This window comes from Platichthys flesus, chromosome 20, assembly GCF_949316205.1.
Source record: "Platichthys flesus chromosome 20, fPlaFle2.1, whole genome shotgun sequence".
NCBI classification, from domain to species: Eukaryota; Metazoa; Chordata; class Actinopteri; order Pleuronectiformes; family Pleuronectidae; genus Platichthys; species Platichthys flesus.
Window position 1 is genome coordinate 1,859,759 of NC_084964.1, and position 26,068 is coordinate 1,885,826.

At 40.3% G+C, this 26,068-nt stretch overlaps 6 non-coding genes across 6 annotated transcripts; all 6 read left to right on the top strand.

Annotated features, from left to right (window-relative positions):
- The first annotated feature begins 4,857 nt into the window (after nt 1-4,857).
- Nucleotides 4,858-4,931, top strand: trnak-uuu (transfer RNA lysine (anticodon UUU)). The gene has a single exon. It is a non-coding gene; the product is annotated as a tRNA-Lys (tRNA).
- A 5,494-nt stretch (nt 4,932-10,425) lies between these two features.
- Nucleotides 10,426-10,499, top strand: trnak-uuu (transfer RNA lysine (anticodon UUU)). Its single transcript has one exon. It is a non-coding gene; the product is annotated as a tRNA-Lys (tRNA).
- A 4,140-nt stretch (nt 10,500-14,639) lies between these two features.
- Nucleotides 14,640-14,713, top strand: trnak-cuu (transfer RNA lysine (anticodon CUU)). The gene has a single exon. It is a non-coding gene; the product is annotated as a tRNA-Lys (tRNA).
- Nucleotides 14,714-18,326: 3,613 nt separating this feature from the next.
- trnak-uuu (transfer RNA lysine (anticodon UUU)) lies at nt 18,327-18,400 on the top strand. Its single transcript has one exon. It is a non-coding gene; the product is annotated as a tRNA-Lys (tRNA).
- Nucleotides 18,401-20,961: 2,561 nt separating this feature from the next.
- On the top strand, nt 20,962-21,035 carry trnak-cuu (transfer RNA lysine (anticodon CUU)). The gene has a single exon. It is a non-coding gene; the product is annotated as a tRNA-Lys (tRNA).
- Nucleotides 21,036-24,122: 3,087 nt separating this feature from the next.
- On the top strand, nt 24,123-24,196 carry trnak-cuu (transfer RNA lysine (anticodon CUU)). Its single transcript has one exon. It is a non-coding gene; the product is annotated as a tRNA-Lys (tRNA).
- Nucleotides 24,197-26,068: the final 1,872 nt, after the last annotated feature.

A 26,068-nucleotide genomic window follows, 5' to 3' on the forward strand; every position in this document is an offset into this window, starting at 1 on the left:
TAATTGATAGTTCGTTACTTAACATTATCAATCTGTCATTATCATCAGGTTATGTACCACAGTCTTTTAAAATAGCTGTCATCAAACCCCTACTCAAAAAACCCACCCTAGACCCAGAGGTTTTAGCCAATTACAGACCAATATCTAACCTCTCCTTCATTTCTAAAATCTTAGAAAAAGTGGTAGCCAATCAGCTGTGTGAGTTTCTCCAGGAAAATAATATATATGAAGACTTTCAATCGGGGTTTAGAGCCAATCACAGTACAGAGACAGCCTTGGCAAAAGTCACTAATGACCTTTTAATAGCCTCAGATCAGGGACTTGTGTCTGTCCTCGTTCTGTTAGATCTCAGTGCAGCATTCGACACAATTGACCATCAAATTTTATTACAAAGACTAAAACAGTTAATTAACATTAATGGAACCGCCCTTAACTGGTTTAAATCGTATTTTTCTGATCGCTCCCAATTTGTGCAAATTAATGATGAGTCATCTGTGCGCACCAAAGTTAATCATGGTGTTCCACAGGGCTCTGTGCTCGGCCCAATTTTATTCTCATTATATATGCTTCCACTAGGAAACATTATCAGGACACACTCGGTAAATTTCCACTGCTATGCGGATGACACCCAGTTATATTTGTCAATAAAACCTGAACAAAGTAATCAATTAACTAAACTTCGAACATGTCTCAAGGACATAAAAACCTGGATGACCCGCAATTTTCTCTTATTAAACTCAGACAAAACAGAGGTTATAATACTTGGCCCAAAACACCTTAGAGATGCATTATCTAATGATATAGCTGCGCTAGACGACATTGCCCTTGCTTCCAATGAAACAGTCAGGAACTTGGGAGTGATCTTCGATCCTGATTTATCCTTTAATAGTCACTTAAAACAAATTTCTAGGACCGCTTTTTTCCACTTGCGTAATATTTCAAAAATTAGACATGTCCTTTCACAAAAAGATGCAGAAAAACTAGTCCACGCCTTTGTTACATCGAGACTGGACTATTGTAATTCATTATTATCAGGCTCCAGCAGGAAGTCGTTAAAGACTCTACAGCTTGTCCAAAATGCTGCAGCACGTGTCCTGACGAGAACAAAGAGAAGAGAGCACATTTCTCCAATATTAGCATCGCTACACTGGCTTCCAGTTAAATCTAGAATAGAATTTAAAATTCTCCTCCTCACCTTCAAGGCCCTTAATAATATAGCGCCTTTATACCTTAAAGAGCTGTTAATACCTTATAAACCCACTAGAGCACTCCGCTCCCAGAATTCAAGCCTACTTGTCGTCCCTAAATTCTCTAAAAGTAGAGTAGGAGCCAGAGCTTTTAGCCATCAAGCCCCTCGGCTGTGGAATAATCTACCACTTTCAGTTCGGGAGGCAGTCACCATCTGTTCGTTTAAAAGTAGGCTCAAAACCTTTCTTTTTGATAAAGCTTATAGTTAGAGCTAATTAGTGCGCCAGAACGTTACTTGTTCTATTTTATGACACATGACACACGGAGCTTCTCTTTCCAGCTTCTCCTTCCTCTTCTCCATCCCTATCCCCCTTCCCCGGAATCCCTTTGCTTTATCACCCGCAGATCCAGGGCCTCTGTGGCCGCACCATGGATTACGGTTTGTGGATCGCGCACCGGGGGTCGCGGTGTTGGATCCAGTGTGGCGGATTCTGAGTCATGTGGGCTGATCGTGGTGCTGGTGGCGGACCCTGTGTCGCGTTGGCATTGGGCACGGGCGGTGGACCAGGACCGCAGTGGTGGCTTGTGATGGGTCCTCCTGGTGGGCGGCGGTGGACGGTGACTGAGGACTGAAGTGGCGTCTGGTCTGGATGGTGGATCGTGGTCTAGATGGTTGCTGAGCATGGACTGTGCTTCATCAATGCTGCTAGAGACTTTGATTATTGCTGATGTTCTCCTGCACGTGGCATCTATTGCACTTCTGTCCGTCCTGGGAGAGGGATCCCTCACATGTGGCTCTCTCTGAGGTTTCTACATATTTTTACCCTGTTAAAAGGGTTTTTTGTAGTTTTTCCTTACTCTTGCTGAGGGTTAAGGACAGAGGATGTCACACCCTGTTAAAGCCCTATGAGATGAATTGTAATTTGTGAATATGGGCTATACAAATAAAATTTGATTGATTGATTGATTGTCATGAAACATATTTCTTGCATTCTAACATTTCTATTGTGATGGGAAGTTATAAGGAAGAAGCCCGGCTATCTCAGTTCGGTAGAGCATGAGACTCTTAATTTCAGGGTCGTGGTTTCGAGCCCCACGTTGGGCTATGGAGCTTTTGAGATTCGGAATTGAGCACCAGCATGCAGATCAAAGTCTTAGCTTAAAAGACTCCTTATTAAAGGATACTTCAGAGCAAATACATTCCATAGAGTTCACACACACCGAGCAAACATCAACGGCTGATCAGAATATATTATATATATTAAACCCATCAATTTGTCTAGATTATATAGCTAAACTAGAATGGAAAACTGCAAGAGATTGAACCCCTAACCAATGACAAGCGTGTGGTTGATCTTCTTGCGAAAGAATTGGACAACATGGTTCAGGCGGTTTTTGTTCACGGAACTTGTGCTGAAAACATGAAAGGTAAAACTTATTCTGTAATCTCATCATTATCTCTGACCTAGGTTGTTTTCATACAAGAGGGTTTTACTTCTCATGAAACATATTTCTTGCATTCTAACATTTCTATTGTGATGGGAAGTTACAAGGAAGAAGCCCGGCTAGCTCAGTTCGGTAGAGCATGAGACTCTTAATTTCAGGGTCGTGGTTTCGAGCCCCACGTTGGGCTATGGAGCTTTTGAGATTCGGAATTGAGCACCAGCATGCAGATCAAAGTCTTAGCTTAAAAGACTCCTTATTAAAGGATACTTCAGAGCAAATACATTCCATAGAGTTCACACACACCAAGCAAACATCAACGGCTGATCAGAAAATTATATATATATTGAACCCATCAATTTGTCTAGATTATCTAGTTTAACTAGAATGGAAAACTGCAAGAGATTGAATCCCTAACCAATGACAAGCGTCGGTTTGATCTTCTTGCGAAATAATTGGACAACATGGTTCAGGGTGTTTTTGTTCACGGAACTTGTGCTGAAAACATGAAAGATAAAATTTATTCTGTAATCTCATCATTATCTCAGACCTAGGTTGTTTTCATACAAGAGGGTTTTACTTCTCATGAAACATATTTCTTGCATTCTAACATTTCTATTGTGATGGGAAGTTATGAGAGAAGCCCGGCCAGCTCAGTTCGGTAGAGCATGAGACTCTTAATCTCAGGGTCGTGGTTTCGAGCCCCACGTTGGGCTATGGAGATTTTGAGATTCGGAATTGAGCACCAGCATGCAGATCAAAGTCTTAGCTTAAAAGACTCCTTATTAAAGGATACTACAGAGCAAATACATTCCATAGAGTTCACACACACCAAGCAAACATCAACGGCTGATCAGAATATTATATACATATTAAACCCATCAATTTGTCTAGATTATCTAGCTTAACTAGAATGGAAAACTGCAAGAGATTGAATCCCTAACCAATGACAAGCGTTGGTTTGGTCTTCTTGCGAAAGAATTGGACAACATGGTTCAGGGTGTTTTTGTTCACGGAACTTGTGCTGAAAACATTAAAGGTAAAACTTATTCTGTAATCTGATCATTATCTCAGACCTAGGTTGTTTTCATACAAGAGGGTTTTACTTCTCATGAAACATATTTCTTGCATTCTAACATTTCTTTTGTGATGGGAAGTTATAAGGAAGATGCCAGGCTAGCTCAGTTCGGTAGAGCATGAGACTCTTAATCTCAGGGTGTGGTTTCGAGCCCCACGTTGGGCTATGGAGCTTTTGAGATTCGGAATTGAGCACCAGCATGCAGATCAAAGTCTTAGCTTAAAAGACTCCTTATTAAAGGATACTACAGAGCAAATACATTCCATAGAGTTCACACACACCAAGCAAACATCAACGGCTGATCAGAATATTATATACATATTAAACCCATCAATTTGTCTAGATTATATAGCTAAACTACAATGGAAAACTGCAAGAGATTGAATCCCTAACCAATGACAAGCTTGTGTTTGATCTTCTTGCGAAAGAATTGGACAACATGGTTCAGGCGGTTTTTGTTCACGGAACTTGTGCTCAAAAATATTAAAGGTAAAACTTATTCGGTAATCTCATCATTATCTCAGACCTATGTTGTTTTCATACAAGAGGGTTTTACTTGTCATGAAACATATTTCTTGCATTCTAACATTTCTATTGTGATGGGAAGTTATAAGGAAGAAGCCCGGCTAGCTCAGTTCGGTAGAGCATGAGACTCTTAATTTCAGGGTCGTGGTTTCGAGCCCCACGTTGGGCTACAGAGATTTTAAGTTAAGGAATTGAGCACCAGCATGCAGATCAAAGTCTTAGCTTAAAAGACTCCTTATTAAAGGATACTTCAGAGCAAATACATTCCATAGAGTTCACAAACACCAAGCAAACATCAACGGCTGATCAGAATATTATATATATATTAAACCCATCAATTTGTCTAGATTATATAGCTAAACTAGAATGGAAAACTGCAAGAGATTGAATCCCTAACCAATGACAAGCGTGTGTTTGATCTTCTTGCGAAAGAATTGGACAACATGGTTCAGGGTGTTTTTGTTCACGGAACTTGTGCTCAAAAATATTAAATGTAAAACTTATTCTGTAATCTCATCATTATCTCAGCCCTAGGTTGTTTTCATACAAGAAGGTTTTACTTCTCATGAAACATATTTCTTGCATTCTAACATTTCTATTGTGATGGGAAGTATAAGGAAGAAGCCCGGCTAGCTCAGTTCGGTAGAGCATTACACTTTTAATCTCAGGGTCGTGGGTTCGAGCCCCACGTTGGGCTATGGAGCTTTTGAGATTCGGAATTGAGCACCAGCATGCAGATCAAAGTCTTAGCTTAAAAGACTCCTTATTAAAGAATACTTCAGAGAAAATACATTCCATAGAGTTCACACACACCAAGCAAACATCAACGGCTGATCAGAAAATTATATATATACTGAACCCATCAATTTGTCTAGATTATCTAGCTTAACTAGAATGGAAAACTGCAAGAGATTGAATCCCTAACCAATGACAAGCGTTGGTTTGGTCTTCTTGCGAAAGAATTGGACAACATGGTTCAGGGTGTTTTTGTTCACGGAACTTGTGCTGAAAACATTAAAGGTAAAACTTATTCTGTAATATGATCATTATCTCAGACCTATGTTGTTTTCATACAAGAGGGTTTTACTTGTCATGAAACATATTTCTTGCATTCTAACATTTCTATTGTGTTGGGAAGTTATAAGGAAGAAGCCCGGCTAGCTCAGATCGGTAGAGCATGAGACTCTTAATTTCAGGGTCGTGGTTTCGAGCCCCACGTTGGGCTATGGAGCTTTTGAGATTCGGAATTGAGCACCAGCATGCAGATCAAAGTCTTAACTTAAAAGACTCCTTATTAAAGGCTACTTCAGAGCAAATACATTCCATAGAGTTCACACACCAAGCAAACATCAACGAATGATCAGAAAATTATATATATACTGAACCCATCAATTTGTCTAGATTATCTAGCTTAACTAGAATGGAAAACTGCAAGAGATTGAATCCCTAACCAATGAAAAGCGTTGGTTTGATCTTCTTGCGAAAGAATTGGACAACATGGTTCAGGGTGTTTTTGTTCACGGAACTTGTGCTCAAAAATATTAAATGTAAAACTTATTCTGTAATCTCATCATTATCTCAGACCTAGGTTGTTTTCATACAAGAAGGTTTTACTTCTCGTGAAACATATTTCTTGCATTCTAACATTTTTATGATGGGAAGTTATTTGGAAGAAGCGCCAGCTCAGTTCGATAGAGCATGACACTCTTAATCTCAGGGTCGTGGGTTCGAGCCCCACGTTGGGCTACGGAGATTTTAAGGTTAGGAATTGAGCACCAGCATGCAGATGAAAGTCTTGGCTTAAAAGACTCCTTATTAAAGGAAACATCAGAGGATATACATTCCATAGGGTTCACACACACCAAGCAAACATCAACGGCTGATCAGAATATTATACATATATTAAACCCATCAATTTGTCTAGATTATATAGCTAAACTAGAATGGAAAACTGCAAGAGATTGAATCCCTAACCAATGACAAGCGTTGGTTTGGTCTTCTTGCGAAACAATTGGACAACATGGTTCAGGGTGTTTTTGTTCACGGAACTTGTGCTGAAAACATTAAAGGTAAAACTTATTCTGTAATCTGATCATTATCTCAGACCTAGGTTGTTTTCATACAAGAGGGTTTTACTTGTCATGAAACATATTTCTTGCATTCTAACATTTCTATTGTGATGGGAAGTTATAAGGAAGAAGCCCGGCTAGCTCAGTTCGGTAGAGCATGAGACTCTTAATCTCAGGGTCGTGGTTTCGAGCCCCACGTTGGGCTATGGAGCTTTTGAGATTCGGAATTGAGGACCAGCATGCAGAGCAAAGTCTTAGCTTAAAAGACTCCTTATTAAAGGATACTTCAGAGCAAATACATTCCATAGAGTTCACACACACCAAGCAAACATCAACGTCTGATCAGTAAATTATATATATATTGAACCCATCAATTTGACTAGATTATCTAGCCTAACTAGAATGGAAAACTGCAAGAGATTGAATCCCTAACCAATGACAAGCGTTGGTTTGATCTTCTTGCGAAATAATTGGACAACATGGTTCAGGTTGTTTTTGTTCACGGAACTTGTGCTCAAAAACATTAAAGGTAAAATGTATTCTGTAAACTGATCATTACCTCAGACCTAGGTTGTTTTCATACAAGAGGGTTTTACTTCTCATGAAACATATTTCTTGCATTCTAACATTTCTATTGTGATGGGAAGTTATAAGGAAGAAGCCCGGCTAGCTCAGTTCGGTAGAGCATGAGACTCTTAATCTCAGGGTCGTGTGTTCAAGCCCCACGTTGGGCTATGGAGCTTTTGAGATTCGGAATTGAGCACCAGCATGCAGATCAAAGTCTTAGCTTAAAAGACTCCTTATTAAAGGATACTTCAGATTAAATACATTCCATAGAGTTCACAAACACCAAGCAAACATCAACGGCTTATCATCTCATCTCATCTCATTTTCATCCGCTTATCCGGGGTCGGGTCGCGGGGGGAGCAGCTCAAGCAGGGGGCCCCAGACTTCCCTTTCCCGGGCCACATTGACCAACTCTGACGGGGGGATCCCGAGGCGTTCCCAGGCCAGTGTTGAGATATAATCTCTCCACCTAGTCCTGGGTCTTCCCCGAGGTCTCCTCCCCACTGGACGTGCCTGAAACACCTCCCAAGGAAGGCGCCCAGTGGGCATCCTTACCAGATGCCCGAACCACCTCAGCTGACTCCTTTCTAAGTGAAGGAGCAGCGGCTCTAATCCGAGTTCCTCACGGATGGCTGAGCTTCTCACCCTATCCCTAAGGGATACGCCAGCCACCCTTCTGAGAAAACTCATCTCGGCCGCTTGTACCCGTGATCTCGTCCTTTCGGTCATCACCCAGCCCTCATGACCATAGGTGAGGATAGGAACGAAGATCGACCGGTAGATCGAGAGCTTTGCCTTGCGGCTCAGCTCTCTTTTCGTTACAACGGTGCGGTAAAGCGAACGCAATACCGCCCCCGCTGCTCCGATTCTCCGGCCAATCTCACGCTCCATAGTACCCTCACTCGCGAACAAGACCCCAAGGTACTTGAACTCCTTCACTTGGGCTAAGGACTCATTTCCTACCCGGAGTAAGCAATCCATCGGTTTCCTGCTAAGAGTCATGGCCTCAGATTTAGAGGTGCTGATCCTCATCCCAGCCGCTTCACACTCGGCCACCAGCCGATCCAGTGAGTGCTGAAGGTCACAGGCCGATGAGCCAATGAGGACCACGTCATCTGCAAAAAGCAGTGACGAGATCCTCAGACCACCGAACTGCAACCCCTCCCCACCCCGACTACGCCTCGATATCCTGTCCATGTATATCACAAACAGGATTGGTGACAAGGCGCAGCCCTGGCGGAGACCAGCATCCACTGAGAACGAAACTGACTGGCTGCCGAGGACGCGAACACAGCTCTCGCTTTGGGAGTACAGGGATTGGATGGCCCTGAGGATAGACCCCCTTACCCCATACTCCCGCAGCACCTCCCACAGTTTCTCCCGGGGGACCCGGTCATACGCCTTCTCCAGATCCACAAAACACATGTAGACCGGATGGGCATACTCCCAGGCCCCCTCCAGGATCCTTGCGAGAGTGAAGAGCTGGTCTGTAGTTCCACGTCCGGGGCGAAAACCGCATTGTTCCTCTTCAATCTGAGGTTCGACGATCGGCCGAACCCTCCTTTCCAGCACCTTGGAGTAGACTTTACCAGGGAGGCTGAGAAGTGTGATGCCCCGGTAATTGGCACACACTCTCTGGTCCCCCTTTTTGAACAGGGGAACCACCACCCCAGTTTGCCACTCCTTTGGCACTGTACCCGACTCCCACGCGATGTTGAATAGGCGTGTCAACCATGACAGCCCCTCAACACCCAGAGCCTTTAGCATTTCTGGCCGGATCTCATCAATCCCTGGGGCCTTGCCACTGCGGAGATGTTTGACCACCTCAGTGACCTCCACCAGGGAAATTGACGATGAAACACCATCAACCTCGAGCTCTGCCTCCAACATAGAGGGCGTGTTATTCGGATTCAGGAGTTCCTCAAAGTGTTCCTTCCAACGTCCGACAACCTCCTCAGTTGAGGTCAACAGAGTCCCATCCTTACTGTACACAGCTTGGATGGTTCCCCGTTTCCCCCTCCTGAGGTGCCGGATAGTCTTCCAGAAACACTTTGGTGCCGACCGAAAGTCCTTCTCCATGACCTCTCCGAACTTCTCCCACACCCGCTGCTTAGCCTCCGACACGGCAGCAGCTGCAGCCCTTCGGGCCTGTCGGTACCCTGCAACCGAGTCAGGAGTCCTCCAGGATATCATATCCCGGAAGGCCTCCTTCTTCAATCGGACGGCTTCCCTGACCACCGGTGTCCACCACGGTGTCCGAGGGTTACCGCCCCTTGAGGAGCCTAAGACCCTGAGGCCACAGCTAGCCGCCGCAGCTTCAGCAATGGAGGCTTTGAACACCGCCCACTCCGGCTCAATGCCCCCAACCTCCACAGGAATGCCAGAAAAACTCCGCCGGAGGTTTGAGTTGAAGATACCTAGGACGGGGGCCTCCTCCAGACGTTCCCAGTTCACCCGCACTACTCGTTTGGGCTTACCAGGTCTATCCGGAAATTTCCCCCACTCCCTGATCCAACTCACAACCAGATGGTGGTCGGTTGACAGTTCCGCCCCTCTCTTTACCCGAGTGTCCAAAACATGCGGCCTCAGATCAGATGACACGATCACAAAATCGATCATTGATCTTCGGCCTAGGGTACTCTGGTACCAGGTACACTTATGAGCACCCTTATGTTCGAACATGGTGTTTGTTATGGACAATCCATGGCTAGCACAGAAGTCCAATAACAAACGACTGCTCGGGTTCAGATCAGGGAGGCCGTTCCTCCCCACCTCGCCTCTCCAGGTGTCTCCATCGTTGCCCACGTGGGCGTTGAAGTCACCCAGCAGAACTACGGAGTCCCCTACTGGAGCCCCATACAGGACTCCATTCAGGGTCTCCAAGAAGGCCGAGTACTCTGAACTGCTGTTTGGTGCATACGCACAAACAACAGTCAGAGTTTTCCCCCCTACAACCCTTAGGCGCAGGGAGGCGACCCTCTCGTCTACCGGGGTAAACTCCAACACCGCGGCGCTCAGCCGGGGATTTATGAGTATCCCCACACCCGCCCGACGCCTCACGCCCTTGGCAACTCCGGAGAAGAATAAAGTCCAACCCTTATCCAGGAGTACGGTACCAGAGCTGAGACTGTGCGTGGAGGTAAGCCCCACCAGATCTAACTGATAGCGCTCCACCTCCCTCACAAGCTCCGGTTCCTTTCCCCACAGCGAGGTGACGTTCCACGGCTCAAAGGCTGATCAGAATATTATATATATATTAAACCCATCAATTTGTCTAGATTATATAGCTAAACTAGAATGGAAAACTGCAAGAGATTGAATCCCTAACCAATGACAAGCGTGTGTTTGATCTTCTTGCGAAAGAATTGGACAACATGGTTCAGGGTGTTTTTGTTCACGGAACTTGTGCTCAAAAATATTAAATGTAAAACTTATTCTGTAATCTCATCATTATCTCAGCCCTAGGTTGTTTTCATACAAGAAGGTTTTACTTCTCATGAAACATATTTCTTGCATTCTAACATTTCTATTGTGATGGGAAGTTATAAGGAAGAAGCCCGGCTAGCTCAGTTCGGTAGAGCATTACACTTTTAATCTCAGGGTCGTGGGTTCGAGCCCCACGTTGGGCTATGGAGCTTTTGAGATTCGGAATTGAGCACCAGCATGCAGATCAAAGTCTTAGCTTAAAAGACTCCTTATTAAAGAAAACTTCAGAGAAAATACATTCCATAGAGTTCACACACACCAAGCAAACATCAACGGCTGATCAGAAAATGATATATATACTGAACCCATCAATTTGTCTAGATTATCTAGCTTAACTAGAATGGAAAACTGCAAGAGATTGAATCCCTAACCAATGACAAGCGTTGGTTTGGTCTTCTTGCGAAAGAATTGGACAACATGGTTCAGGGTGTTTTTGTTCACGGAACTTGTGCTGAAAACATTAAAGGTAAAACTTATTCTGTAATCTGATCATTATCTCAGACCTATGTTGTTTTCATACAAGAGGGTTTTACTTGTCATGAAACATATTTCTTGCATTCTAACATTTCTATTGTGATGGGAAGTTATAAGGAAGAAGCCCAGCTAGCTCAGTTCGGTAGAGCATGAGACTCTTAATTTCAGGGTCGTGGTTTCGAGCCCCACGTTGGGCTATGGAGCTTTTGAGATTCGGAATTGAGCACCAGCATGCAGATCAAAGTCTTTGCTTAAAAGACTCCTTATTAAAGGATACTTCAGAGCAAATACATTCCATAGAGTTCACACACCAAGCAAACATCAACGAATGATCAGAAAATTATATATATACTGAACCCATCAATTTGTCTAGATTATCTAGCTTAACTAGAATGGAAAACTGCAAGAGATTGAATCCCTAACCAATGACAAGCGTTGGTTTGGTCTTCTTGCGAAAGAATTGGACAACATGGTTCAGGGTGTTTTTGTTCACGGAACTTGTGCTGAAAACATTAAAGGTAAAATTTATTCTGTAATCTAATCATTATCTCAGACCTATGTTGTTTTCATACAAGAGGGTTTTACTTGTCATGAAACATATTTCTTGCATTCTAACATTTCTATTGTGATGGGAAGTTATGAGGAAGAAGCCCGGCCAGCTCAGTTCGGTAGAGCATAAGACTCTTAATCTCAGGGTCGTGGTTTCGAGCCCCACGTTGAGCTATGGAGATTTTAAGGTTAGGAATTGAGCACCAGCATGCAGATCAAAGTCTTATCTTAAAAGACTCCTTATTAAAGGATACTTCAGAGAAAATACATTCCATAGTGTTCACACACACCAAGCAAACATCAACGGCTGATCAGAAAATTATATATATATTGAACCCATCAATTTGTCTAGATTATCTAGCTTAACTAGAATGGAAAACTGCAAGAGATTGAATCCCTAACCAATGACAAGCGTGTGTTTGATCTTCTTGCGAAAGAATTTGACAACATGGTTCAGGCGGTTTTTGTTCACAGAACTTGTGCTCAAAAATATTAAATGTAAAACATATTGTGTAATCTCATCATTATTTCAGACCTAGGTTGTTTTCATACAAGAAGGTTTTACTTCTCATGAAACATATTTCTTGCATTCTAACATTTCTATTGTGATGGGAAGTTATTTGGAAGAAGTGCCAGCTCAGTTCGGTAGAGCATGACACTTTTAATCTCAGGGTTGTGGGTTCGAGCCCCACGTTGGGCTATGGAGATTTTAAGGTTAGGAATTGAGCACCAGCATGCAGATCAAAGTCTTAGCTTAAAAGACTCCTTATTAAAGGATACTTCAGAGCAAATACATTCCATAGAGTTCACAAACACCAAGCAAACATCAACGGCTGATCAGAATATTATATATATATTAAACCCATCAATTTGTCTAGATTATATAGCTAAACTAGAATGGAAAACTGCAAGAGATTGAACCCCTAACCAATGACAAGCGTGTGTTTGATCTTCTTGCGAAAGAATTGGACAACATGGTTCAGGCGGTTTTTGTTCACGGAACTTGTGCTGAAAACATGAAAGGTAAAACTTATTCTGTAATCTCATCATTATCTCTGACCTAGGTTGTTTTCATACAAGAGGGTTTTACTTCTCATGAAACATATTTCTTGCATTCTAACATTTCTATTGTGATGGGAAGTTATAAGGAAGATGCCAGGCTAGCTCAGTTCGGTAGAGCATGAGACTCTTAATTTCAGGGTCGTGGTTTCGAGCCCCATGTTGGGCTATGGAGCTTTTGAGATTCGGAATTGAGCACCAGCATGCAGATCAAAGTCTTAGCTTAAAAGACTCCTTATTAAAGAATACTTCAGAGCAAACACATTCCATAGTGTTCACACACACCAAGCAAACATCAACGGCTGATCAGAAAATTATATATATATTGAACCCATCAATTTGTCTAGATTATCTAGCTTAACTAGAATGGAAAACTGCAAGAGATTGAATCCCTAACCAATGACAAGCGTGTGTTTGATCTTCTTGCGAAAGAATTGGACAACATGGTTCAGGCGGTTTTTGTTCACGGAACTTGTGCTCAAAAATATTAAAGGTAAAACTTATTCGGTAATCTCATCATTATCTCAGACCTAGGTTGTTTTCATACAAGAGGGTTTTACTTCTCATGAAACATATTTCTTGACTTCTAACATTTCTATTATGATGGGAAGTTATTTGGAAGAATCGCCAGCTAAGTTCGATAGAGCATTACACTCTTAATCTCAGGGTCGTGGGTTCGAGCCCCACGTTGGGCTACAGAGATTTTAAGTTAAGGAATTGAGCACCAGCATACAGATGAAAGTCTTAGCTTAAAAGACTCCTTATTAAAGGATACTAAAGAGAAAATACATTCCATAGAGTTCACACACACCAAGCAAAAATCAACGGCTGATCAGAAAATTATATATATATTGAACCCATCAATTTTTCTAGATTTTCTAGCCTAACTAGAATGGAAAACTGCAAGAGATTGAATCCCTAACCAATGACAAGCGTTGGTTTGATCTTCTTGCGAAACAATTGGACAACATGGTTCAGGTTGTTTTTCTTCACGGAACTTGTGCTCAAAAACATTAAAGGTAAAATGTATTCTGTAATCTGATCATTATCTCAGACCTAGGTTGTTTTCATACAAGAAGGTTTTACTTCTCATGAAACATATTTCTTGCATTCTAACATTTCTATTGTGATGGGAATTTATTTGGAAGAAGCGCCAGCTCAGTTCGGTAGAGCATCACACTTTTAATCTCAGGGTCGTGGGTTCGAGCCCCAAGTTGGGCTATGGAGATTTTGAGATTCGGAATTGAGCACCAGCATGCAGATCAAAGTCTTAGCTTAAAAGACTCCTTATTAAAGGATACTTCAGAGCAAATACATTCCATAGAGTTCACACACACCAAGCAACCATCAACGGCTGATCAGAATATTATATATATATTAAACCCATCAATTTGTCTAGATTATATAGCTAAACTAGAATGGAAAACTGCAAGAGATTGAATCCCTAACCAATGTCAAGCGTGTGTTTGATCTTCTTGCGAAAGAATTGGACAACATGGTTCAGGCGGTTTTTGTTCACGGAACTTGTGCTCAAAAACATTAAAGGTAAAACTTATTTGGTAATCTCATCATTATCTCAGACCTAGGTTGTTTTCATACAAGAGGGTTTTACTTCTCATGAAACATATTTCTTGCATTCTAACAATTCTGTTATGATTGGAAGTTATTTGGAAGAAGTGCCAGCTCAGTTTCGATAGAGCATGACACTCTTAATCTCAGGGTTGTGGGTTTGAGCCCCACGTTGGGCTATGGAGCTTTTGAGATTCGGAATTGAGCACCAGCATGCAGATCAAAGTCTTAGCTTAAAAGACTCCTTATTAGAGGATACTTCAGAGCAAATACATTCCATAGAGTTCACACACCAAGCAAACATCAACGAATGATCAGAAAATTATATATATACTGAACCCATCAATTTGTCTAGATTATCTAGCTTAACTAGAATGGAAAACTGCAAGAGATTGAATCCCTAACCAATGACAAGCGTGTGTTTGATCTTCTTGCGAAATAATTGGACAACATGGTTCAGGTTGTTTTTGTTCACGGAACTTGTGCTCAAAAACATTAAAGGTAAAATGTATTCTGTAAACTGATCATTACCTCAGACCTAGGTTGTTTTCATACAAGAGGGTTTTACTTCTCATGAAACATATTTCTTGCATTCTAACATTTCTATTGTGGTGGGAAGTTATACGGAAGAAGCCCGGCTAGCTCAGTTCGGTAGAGCATGAGACTCTTAATCTCAGGGTCGTGGGTTCGAGCCCCACGTTGGGCTATGGAGATTTTAAGGTTAGGAATTGAGCACCAGCATGCAGATCAAAGTCTTAGCTTAAAACACTCCTTATTAAGGGATACTTCAGAGCAAATACATTCCATAGAGTTCACACAAACCAAGCAAACATCAACGTCTGATCAGAAAATTATATATATACTGAACCCATCAATTTGTCTAGATTATCTAGCTTAACTAGAATGGAAAACTGCAAGAGATTGAATCCCTAACCAATGACAGGCGTTGGTTTGGTCTTCTTGCGAAAGAATTGGACAACATCGTTCAGGCGGTTTTTGTTCACGGAACTTGTGCTCAAAAATATTAAAGGTAAAATGTATTCTGTAATCTGATCATTATCTCAGACCTAGGTTGTTTTCATACAAGAAGGTTTTACTTCTCATGAAACATATTTCTTGCATTCTAATATTTCTATTGTGATGGGAAGTTGTAAGGAAGAACCCGGCTAGCTCAGTTCGGTAGAGCATGAGACTCTTAATCTCAGGGTCATGGGTTCGAGACCCACGTTGGGCTATGGAGCTTTTGAAATTCGGAATTGAGCACCAGCATTCAGATCAAAGTCTTAGCTTAAAAGACTCCTTATTAAAGAATACTTCATAGAAAATACATTCCATAGAGTTCACACACACTAAGCAAACATCAACGGCTGATCAGAATATTATATATATATTAAACCCATCAATTTGTCTAGATTATATAGCTAAACTAGAATGGAAAACTGCAAGAGATTGAATCCCTAACCAATGACAAGCGTGTGTTTGATCTTCTTGCGAAAGAATTGGACAACATGGTTCAGGCGTTTTTTGTTCACGGAACTTGTGCTCAAAAATATTAAAGGTAAAACTTATTCGGTAATCTCATCATTATCTCAGACCTAGGTTGTTTTCATACAAGAGGGTTTTACTTCTCATGAAACATATTTCTTGCATTCTAACATTTCTATTATGATGGGAATTATTAGGAAGAAGCGCCAGCTCAGTTTGATAGAGCATGACACTCTTAATCTCAGGGTCGTGGGTTCGAGCCCCACGTTGGGCTACAGAGATTTTAAGGTTAGGAATTGAGCACCAGCATACAGATGAAAGTCTTAGCTTAAAAGACTCCTTATTAAAGGATACTAAAGAGAAAATACATTCCATAGAGTTCACACACACCAAGCAAACATCAACGGCTGATTGGAAAATTATATATATATTGAACCCATCAATTTTTCTAGATTTTCTAGCCTAACTAGAATGGAAAACTGCAAGAGATTGAATCCCTAACTAATGACAAGCGTCGGTTTGATATTCTTGCGAAATAATTGGACAACATGGTTCAGGGTGTTTTTGTTCACGGAACTTGTGCTGAAAACATGAAAGATAAAACTTATTCTGTAATCTCATCATTATCTCAGACCTAGGTTGTTTTCATACAAGAGGGTTTTACTTCTCATGAAACATATTTCTTGCATTCTAACATTTCTATTGTGATGGGAAGTTATGAGGAAGAAGCCCGGCCAGCTCAGTTTGGTAGAGCATAAGACTCTTAATCTCAGGGTCGTGGTTTCGAGCCCCGCGTTGGGCTATGGAGATTTTAAGGTTAGGAATTGAGCACCAGCATGCAGATCAAAGTCTTATCTTAAAAGACTCCTTATTAAAGGATACTTCAGAGAAAATACATTCCATAGTGTTCACACACACCAAGCAAACATCAACGGCTGATCAGAAAATTATATATATATTGAACCCATCAATTTGTCTAGATTATCTAGCTTAACTAGAATGGAAAACTGCAAGAGATTGAATCCCTAACCAATGACAAGCGTGTGTTTGATCTTCTTGCGAAAGAATTGGACAACATGGTTCAGGCGGTTTTTGTTCACAGAACTTGTGCTCAAAAATATTAAATGTAAAACATATTGTGTAATCTCATCATTATTTCAGACCTAGGTTGTTTTCATACAAGAAGGTTTTACTTCTCATGAAACATATTTCTTGCATTCTAACATTTCTATTGTGATTGGAAGTTATTTGGAAGAAGCGCCAGCTCAGTTCGGTAGAGCATGACACTTTTAATCTCAGGGTTGTGGGTTCGAGCCCCACGTTGGGCTATGGAGATTTTAAGGTTAGGAATTGAGCACCAGCATGCAGATCAAAGTCTTAGCTTAAAAGACTCCTTATTAAAGGATACTTCAGAGCAAATACATTCCATAGAGTTCACAAACACCAAGCAAACATCAACGGCTGATCAGAATATTATATATATATTAAACCCATCAATTTGTCTAGATTATATAGCTAAACTAGAATGGAAAACTGCAAGAGATTGAATCCCTAACCAATGACAAGCGTGTGTTTGATCTTCTTGCGAAAGAATTGGACAACATGGTTCAGGCGTTTTTTGTTCACGGAACTTGTGCTCAAAAATATTAAAGGTAAAACTTATTCGGTAATCTCATCATTATCTCAGACCTAGGTTGTTTTCATACAAGAGGGTTTTACTTCTCATGAAACATATTTCTTGCATTCTAACATTTCTATTATGATGGGAAATATTAGGAAGAAGCGCCAGCTCAGTTTGATAGAGCATGACACTCTTAATCTCAGGGTCGTGGGTTCGAGCCCCACGTTGGGCTACAGAGATTTTAAGGTTAGGAATTGAGCTCCAGCATACAGATGAAAGTCTTAGCTTAAAAGACTCCTTATTAAAGGATACTAAAGAGAAAATACATTCCATAGTGTTCACACACACCAAGCAAACATCAACGGCTGATCGGAAAATTATATATATATTGAACCCATCAATTTTTCTAGATTTTCTAGCCTAACTAGAATGGAAAACTGCAAGAGATTGAATCCCTAACCAATGACAAGCGTCGGTTTGATATTCTTGCGAAATAATTGGACAACATGGTTCAGGCGGTTTTTGTTCACAGAACTTGTGCTCAAAAATATTAAATGTAAAACATATTGTGTAATCTCATCATTATTTCAGACCTAGGTTGTTTTCATACAAGAAGGTTTTACTTCTCATGAAACATATTTCTTGCATTCTAACATTTCTATTGTGATGGGAAGATATTTGGAAGAAGCGCCAGCTCAGTTCGGTAGAGCATGACACTTTTAATCTCAGGGTTGTGGGTTCGAGCCCCACGTTGGGCTATGGAGATTTTAAGGTTAGGAATTGAGCACCAGCATGCAGATCAAAGTCTTAGCTTAAAAGACTCCTTATTAAAGGATACTTCAGAGCAAATACATTCCATAGAGTTCACAAACACCAAGCAAACATCAACGGCTGATCAGAATATTATATATATATTAAACCCATCAATTTGTCTAGATTATATAGCTAAACTAGAATGGAAAACTGCAAGAGATTGAATCCCTAACCAATGACAAGCGTGTGTTTGATCTTCTTGCGAAAGAATTGGACAACATGGTTCAGGGTGTTTTTGTTCACGGAACTTGTGCTCAAAAATATTAAATGTAAAACTTATTCTGTAATCTCATCATTATCTCAGCCCTAGGTTGTTTTCATACAAGAAGGTTTTACTTCTCATGAAACATATTTCTTGCATTCTAACATTTCTATTGTGATGGGAAGTTAAAAGGAAGAAGCCCGGCTAGCTCAGTTCGGTAGAGCATTACACTTTTAATCTCAGGGTCGTGGGTTCGAGCCCCACGTTGGGCTATGGAGCTTTTGAGATTCGGAATTGAGCACCAGCATGCAGATCAAAGTCTTAGCTTAAAAGACTCCTTATTAAAGAATACTTCAGAGAAAATACATTCCATAGAGTTCACACACACCAAGCAAACATCAACGGCTGATCAGAAAATTATATATATACTGAACCCATCAATTTGTCTAGATTATCTAGCTTAACTAGAATGGAAAACTGCAAGAGATTGAACCCCTAACCAATGACAAGCGTGTGTTTGATCTTCTTGCGAAAGAATTGGACAACATGGTTCAGGCGGTTTTTGTTCACGGAACTTGTGCTGAAAACATGAAAGGTAAAACTTATTCTGTAATCTCATCATTATCTCTGACCTAGGTTGTTTTCATACAAGAGGGTTTTACTTCTCATGAAACATATTTCTTGCATTCTAACATTTCTATTGTGATGGGAAGGTATAAGGAAGATGCTAGGCTAGCTCAGTTCGGTAGAGCATGAGACTCTTAATTTCAGGGTCGTGGTTTCGAGCCCCATGTTGGGCTATGGAGCTTTTGAGATTCGGAATTGAGCACCAGCATGCAGATCAAAGTCTTAGCTTAAAAGACTCCTTATTAAAGAATACTTCAGAGCAAACACATTCCATAGTGTTCACACACACCAAGCAAACATCAACGGCTGATCAGAAAATGATATATATATTGAACCCATCAATTTGTCTAGATTATCTACCTTAACTAGAATGGAAAACCGCAAGAGATTGAATCCCTAACCAATGACAAGCGTTGGTTTGGTCTTCTTGTGAAAGAATTGGACAACATGGTTCAGGCGGTTTTTGTTCAGGGAACTTGTGCTCAAAAATATAAAGGTAAAACTTATTCGGTAATCTCATCATTATCTCAGACCTAGGTTGTTTTCATACAAGAAGGTTTTACTTCTCATGAAACATATTTCTTGCATTCTAACATTTCTATTGTGATGGGAAGTTATTTGGAAGAAGCGCCAGCTCAGTTCGGTAGAGCATGACACTTTTAATCTCAGGGTCGTGGTTTCGAGCCCCACGTTGGGCTATGGAGCTTTTGAGATTCGGAATTGAGCACCAGCATGCAGATCAAAGTCTTACATGAAAAGACTCCTTATTAAAGGATACTACAGAGCAAATACATTCCATAGAGTTCACACACACCAAGCAAACATCAACGTCTGATCAGAAAATTATATATATACTGAACCCATCAATTTGTCTAGATTATCTAGCTTAACTAGAATGGAAAACTGCAAGAGATTGAATCCCTAACCAATGACAAGCGTTGGTTTGGTCTTCTTGCGAAAGAATTGGACAACATGGTTCAGGGTGTTTTTGTTCACGGAACTTGTGCTGAAAACATTAAAGGTAAAACTTATTCTGTAATCTGATCATTATCTCAGACCTAGGTTGTTTTCATACAAGAGGGTTTTACTTCTCATGAAACATATTTCTTGCATTCTAACATTTCTATTGTGATGGGAAGTTATAAGGAAGATGCCAGGCTAGTTCAGTTCGGTAGAGCATGAGACTCTTAATCTCAGGGTGTGGTTTCGAGCCCCACGTTGTGCTAGGGAGCTTTTGAGATTCGGAATTGAGTACCAGCATGCAGATCAAAGTCTTAGCTTAAAAGACTCCTTATTAAAGGATACTACAGAGCAAATACATTCCATAGAGTTCACACACACCAAGCAAACATCAACGGCTGATCAGAATATTATATACATATTAAACCCATCAATTTGTCTAGATTATATAGCTAAACTAGAATGGAAAACTGCAAGAGATTGAATCCCTAACCAATGACAAGCGTGTGTTTGATCTTCTTGCGAAAGAATTGGACAACATGGTTCAGGCGGTTTTTGTTCACGGAACTTGTGCTCAAAAATATTAAAGGTAAAACTTATTCGGTAATCTCATCATTATCTCAGACCTAGGTTGTTTTCATACAAGAGGGTTTTACTTCTCATGAAACATATTTCTTGACTTCTAACATTTCTATTATGATGGGAAGTTATTTGGAAGAATCGCCAGCTAAGTTCGATAGAGCATTACACTCTTAATCTCAGTGTCGTGGGTTCGAGCCCCACGTTGGGCTACAGAGATTTTAAGTTAAGGAATTGAGCACCAGCATACAGATGAAAGTCTTAGCTTAAAAGACTCCTTATTAAAGGATACTAAAGAGAAAATACATTCCATAGAGTTCACACACACCAAGCAAACATCAACGGCTGATCAGAAAATTATATATATATTGAACCCATCAATTTTTCTAGATTTTCTAGCCTAACTAGAATGGAAAACTGCAAGAGATTGAATCCCTAACCAATGACAAGCGTTGGTTTGATCTTGTTGCGAAACAATTGGACAACATGGTTCAGGTTGTTTTTCTTCACGGAACTTGTGCTCAAAAACATTAAAGGTAAAATGTATTCTGTAATCTGATCATTATCTCAGACCTAGGTTGTTTTCATACAAGAAGGTTTAACTTCTCATGAAACATATTTCTTGCATTCTAACATTTCTATTGTGATGGGAAGTTATAAGGAAGAAGCCCGGCTGGCTCAGTTCGGTAGAGCATGAGACTCTTAATCTCAGGGTCGTGGGTTCGAACCCCACGTTGGGCTATGGAGATTTTAAGTTTAGGAATTGAGTACCAGCATGCAGTTCAAAGTCTTAGCTTAAAAGACTCCTTATTAAAGAATACTTCAGAGAAAATACATTCCATAGTGTTCACATACACCAAGCAAACATCAACGGCTGATCAGAAAATTATATATATATTGAACCAATCAATTTGTCTAGATTATCTAGTTTAACTAGAATGGAAAACTGCAAGAGATTGAATCCCTAACCAATGACAAGCGTGTGTTTGATCTTTTTGCGAAAGAATTGGACAACATGGTTCAGGCGGTTTTTGTTCACGGAACTTGTGCTGAAAACATGAAAGGTAAAACTTATTCTGTAATCTCATCATTATCTCAGACCTAGGTTGTTTTCATACAAGAGGGTTTTACTTCTCATGAAACATATTTCTTGCATTCTAACATTTCTTTGTGATGGGAAGTTATGAGGAAGAAGCCCGGCCAGCTCATTTCGGTAGAGCATGAGACTCTTAATCTCAGGTTCGTGGTTTCGAGCCCCAATTTGGGCTATGGAGATTTTGAGATTCGGAATTGAGCACCAGCATGCAGATCAAGTCTTAGCTTAAAAGACTCCTTATTAAAGGATACTTCAGAGCAAATACATTCCATAGAGTTCACACACACCAAGCAAACATCAACGGCTGATCAGAAAATTATATATATACTGAACCCATCAATTTGTCTAGATTATCTAGCTTAACTAGAATGGAAAACTGCAAGAGATTGAACCCCTAACCAATGACAAGCGTGTGTTTGATCTTCTTGCGAAAGAATTGGACAACATGGTTCAGGCGGTTTTTGTTCACGGAACTTGTGCTGAAAACATGAAAGGTAAAACTTATTCTGTAATCTCATCATTATCTCTGACCTAGGTTGTTTTCATACAAGAGGGTTTTACTTCTCATGAAACATATTTCTTGCATTCTAACATTTCTATTGTGATGGGAAGGTATAAGGAAGATGCTAGGCTAGCTCAGTTCGGTAGAGCATGAGACTCTTAATTTCAGGGTCGTGGTTTCGAGCCCCATGTTGGGCTATGGAGCTTTTGAGATTCGGAATTGAGCACCAGCATGCAGATCAAAGTCTTAGCTTAAAAGACTCCTTATTAAAGAATACTTCAGAGCAAACACATTCCATAGTGTTCACACACACCAAGCAAACATCAACGGCTGATCAGAAAATGATATATATATTGAACCCATCAATTTGTCTAGATTATCTACCTTAACTAGAATGGAAAACCGCAAGAGATTGAATCCCTAACCAATGACAAGCGTTGGTTTGGTCTTCTTGTGAAAGAATTGGACAACATGGTTCAGGCGGTTTTTGTTCAGGGAACTTGTGCTCAAAAATATAAAGGTAAAACTTATTCGGTAATCTCATCATTATCTCAGACCTAGGTTGTTTTCATACAAGAAGGTTTTACTTCTCATGAAACATATTTCTTGCATTCTAACATTTCTATTGTGATGGGAAGTTATTTGGAAGAAGCGCCAGCTCAGTTCGGTAGAGCATGACACTTTTAATCTCAGGGTCGTGGTTTCGAGCCCCACGTTGGGCTATGGAGCTTTTGAGATTCGGAATTGAGCACCAGCATGCAGATCAAAGTCTTACATGAAAAGACTCCTTATTAAAGGATACTACAGAGCAAATACATTCCATAGAGTTCACACACACCAAGCAAACATCAACGTCTGATCAGAAAATTATATATATACTGAACCCATCAATTTGTCTAGATTATCTAGCTTAACTAGAATGGAAAACTGCAAGAGATTGAATCCCTAACCAATGACAAGCGTTGGTTTGGTCTTCTTGCGAAAGAATTGGACAACATGGTTCAGGGTGTTTTTGTTCACGGAACTTGTGCTGAAAACATTAAAGGTAAAACTTATTCTGTAATCTGATCATTATCTCAGACCTAGGTTGTTTTCATACAAGAGGGTTTTACTTCTCATGAAACATATTTCTTGCATTCTAACATTTCTATTGTGATGGGAAGTTATAAGGAAGATGCCAGGCTAGTTCAGTTCGGTAGAGCATGAGACTCTTAATCTCAGGGTGTGGTTTCGAGCCCCACGTTGTGCTAGGGAGCTTTTGAGATTCGGAATTGAGTACCAGCATGCAGATCAAAGTCTTAGCTTAAAAGACTCCTTATTAAAGGATACTACAGAGCAAATACATTCCATAGAGTTCACACACACCAAGCAAACATCAACGGCTGATCAGAATATTATATACATATTAAACCCATCAATTTGTCTAGATTATATAGCTAAACTAGAATGGAAAACTGCAAGAGATTGAATCCCTAACCAATGACAAGCGTGTGTTTGATCTTCTTGCGAAAGAATTGGACAACATGGTTCAGGCGGTTTTTGTTCACGGAACTTGTGCTCAAAAATATTAAAGGTAAAACTTATTCGGTAATCTCATCATTATCTCAGACCTAGGTTGTTTTCATACAAGAGGGTTTTACTTCTCATGAAACATATTTCTTGACTTCTAACATTTCTATTATGATGGGAAGTTATTTGGAAGAATCGCCAGCTAAGTTCGATAGAGCATTACACTCTTAATCTCAGTGTCGTGGGTTCGAGCCCCACGTTGGGCTACAGAGATTTTAAGTTAAGGAATTGAGCACCAGCATACAGATGAAAGTCTTAGCTTAAAAGACTCCTTATTAAAGGATACTAAAGAGAAAATACATTCCATAGAGTTCACACACACCAAGCAAACATCAACGGCTGATCAGAAAATTATATATATATTGAACCCATCAATTTTTCTAGATTTTCTAGCCTAACTAGAATGGAAAACTGCAAGAGATTGAATCCCTAACCAATGACAAGCGTTGGTTTGATCTTGTTGCGAAACAATTGGACAACATGGTTCAGGTTGTTTTTCTTCACGGAACTTGTGCTCAAAAACATTAAAGGTAAAATGTATTCTGTAATCTGATCATTATCTCAGACCTAGGTTGTTTTCATACAAGAAGGTTTAACTTCTCATGAAACATATTTCTTGCATTCTAACATTTCTATTGTGATGGGAAGTTATAAGGAAGAAGCCCGGCTGGCTCAGTTCGGTAGAGCATGAGACTCTTAATCTCAGGGTCGTGGGTTCGAACCCCACGTTGGGCTATGGAGATTTTAAGTTTAGGAATTGAGTACCAGCATGCAGTTCAAAGTCTTAGCTTAAAAGACTCCTTATTAAAGAATACTTCAGAGAAAATACATTCCATAGTGTTCACATACACCAAGCAAACATCAACGGCTGATCAGAAAATTATATATATATTGAACCAATCAATTTGTCTAGATTATCTAGTTTAACTAGAATGGAAAACTGCAAGAGATTGAATCCCTAACCAATGACAAGCGTGTGTTTGATCTTTTTGCGAAAGAATTGGACAACATGGTTCAGGCGGTTTTTGTTCACGGAACTTGTGCTGAAAACATGAAAGGTAAAACTTATTCTGTAATCTCATCATTATCTCAGACCTAGGTTGTTTTCATACAAGAGGGTTTTACTTCTCATGAAACATATTTCTTGCATTCTAACATTTCTTTGTGATGGGAAGTTATGAGGAAGAAGCCCGGCCAGCTCATTTCGGTAGAGCATGAGACTCTTAATCTCAGGTTCGTGGTTTCGAGCCCCAATTTGGGCTATGGAGATTTTGAGATTCGGAATTGAGCACCAGCATGCAGATCAAGTCTTAGCTTAAAAGACTCCTTATTAAAGGATACTTCAGAGCAAATACATTCCATAGAGTTCACACACACCAAGCAACCATCAACGGCTGATCAGAATATTATATATATATTAAACCCATCAATTTGTCTAGATTATATAGCTAAACTAGAATGGAAAACTGCAAGAGATTGAATCGCTAACCAATGTCAAGCGTGTGTTTGATCTTCTTGCGAAAGAATTGGACAACATGGTTCAGGCGGTTTTTGTTCACGGAACTTGTGCTCAAAAACATTAAAGGTAAAACTTATTTGGTAATCTCATCATTATCTCAGACCTAGGTTGTTTTCATACAAGAGGGTTTTACTTCTCATGAATCATATTTCTTGCATTCTAACAATTCTGTTATGATTGGAAGTTATTTGGAAGAAGCGCCAGCTCAGTTCGATAGAGCATGAGACTCTTAATCTCAGGGTCGTGGGTTCGAGCCCCACGTTGGGCTATGGAGATTTTAAGGTTAGGAATTGAGCACCAGCATGCAGATCAAAGTCTTAGCTTAAAAGACTCCTTATTAAGGGATACTTCAGAGCAAATACATTCCATAGAGTTCACACACACCAAGCAAACATCAACGTCTGATCAGAAAATTATATATATACTGAACCCATCAATTTGTCTAGATTATCTAGCTTAACTAGAATGGAAAACTGCAAGAGATTGAATCCCTAACCAATGACAGGCGTTGGTTTGGTCTTCTTGCGAAAGAATTGGACAACATCGTTCAGGCGGTTTTTGTTCACGGAACTTGTGCTCAAAAATATTAAAGGTAAAATGTATTCTGTAATCTGATCATTATCTCAGACCTAGGTTGTTTTCATACAAGAAGGTTTTACTTCTCATGAAACATATTTCTTGCATTCTAACATTTCTATTGTGATGGGAAGTTGTAAGGAAGAAGCCCGGCTAGCTCAGTTCGGTAGAGCATGAGACTCTTAATCACAGGGTCGTGGGTTCGAGCCCCACGTTGGGCTATGGAGATTTTAAGGTTAGGAATTGAGCACCAGCATTCAGATCAAAGTCTTAGCTTAAAAGACTCATTATTAAAGGATACTTCAGAGCAAATACATTCCATAGAGTTCACACACACCAAGCAAACATCAACGGCTGATCAGAATATTATATATATATTAAACCCATCAATTTGTCTAGATTATATAGCTAAACTAGAATGGAAAACTGCAAGAGATTGAATCCCTAACCAATGACAAGCGTGTGTTTGATCTTCTTGCGAAAGAATTGGACAACATGGTTCAGGCGTTTTT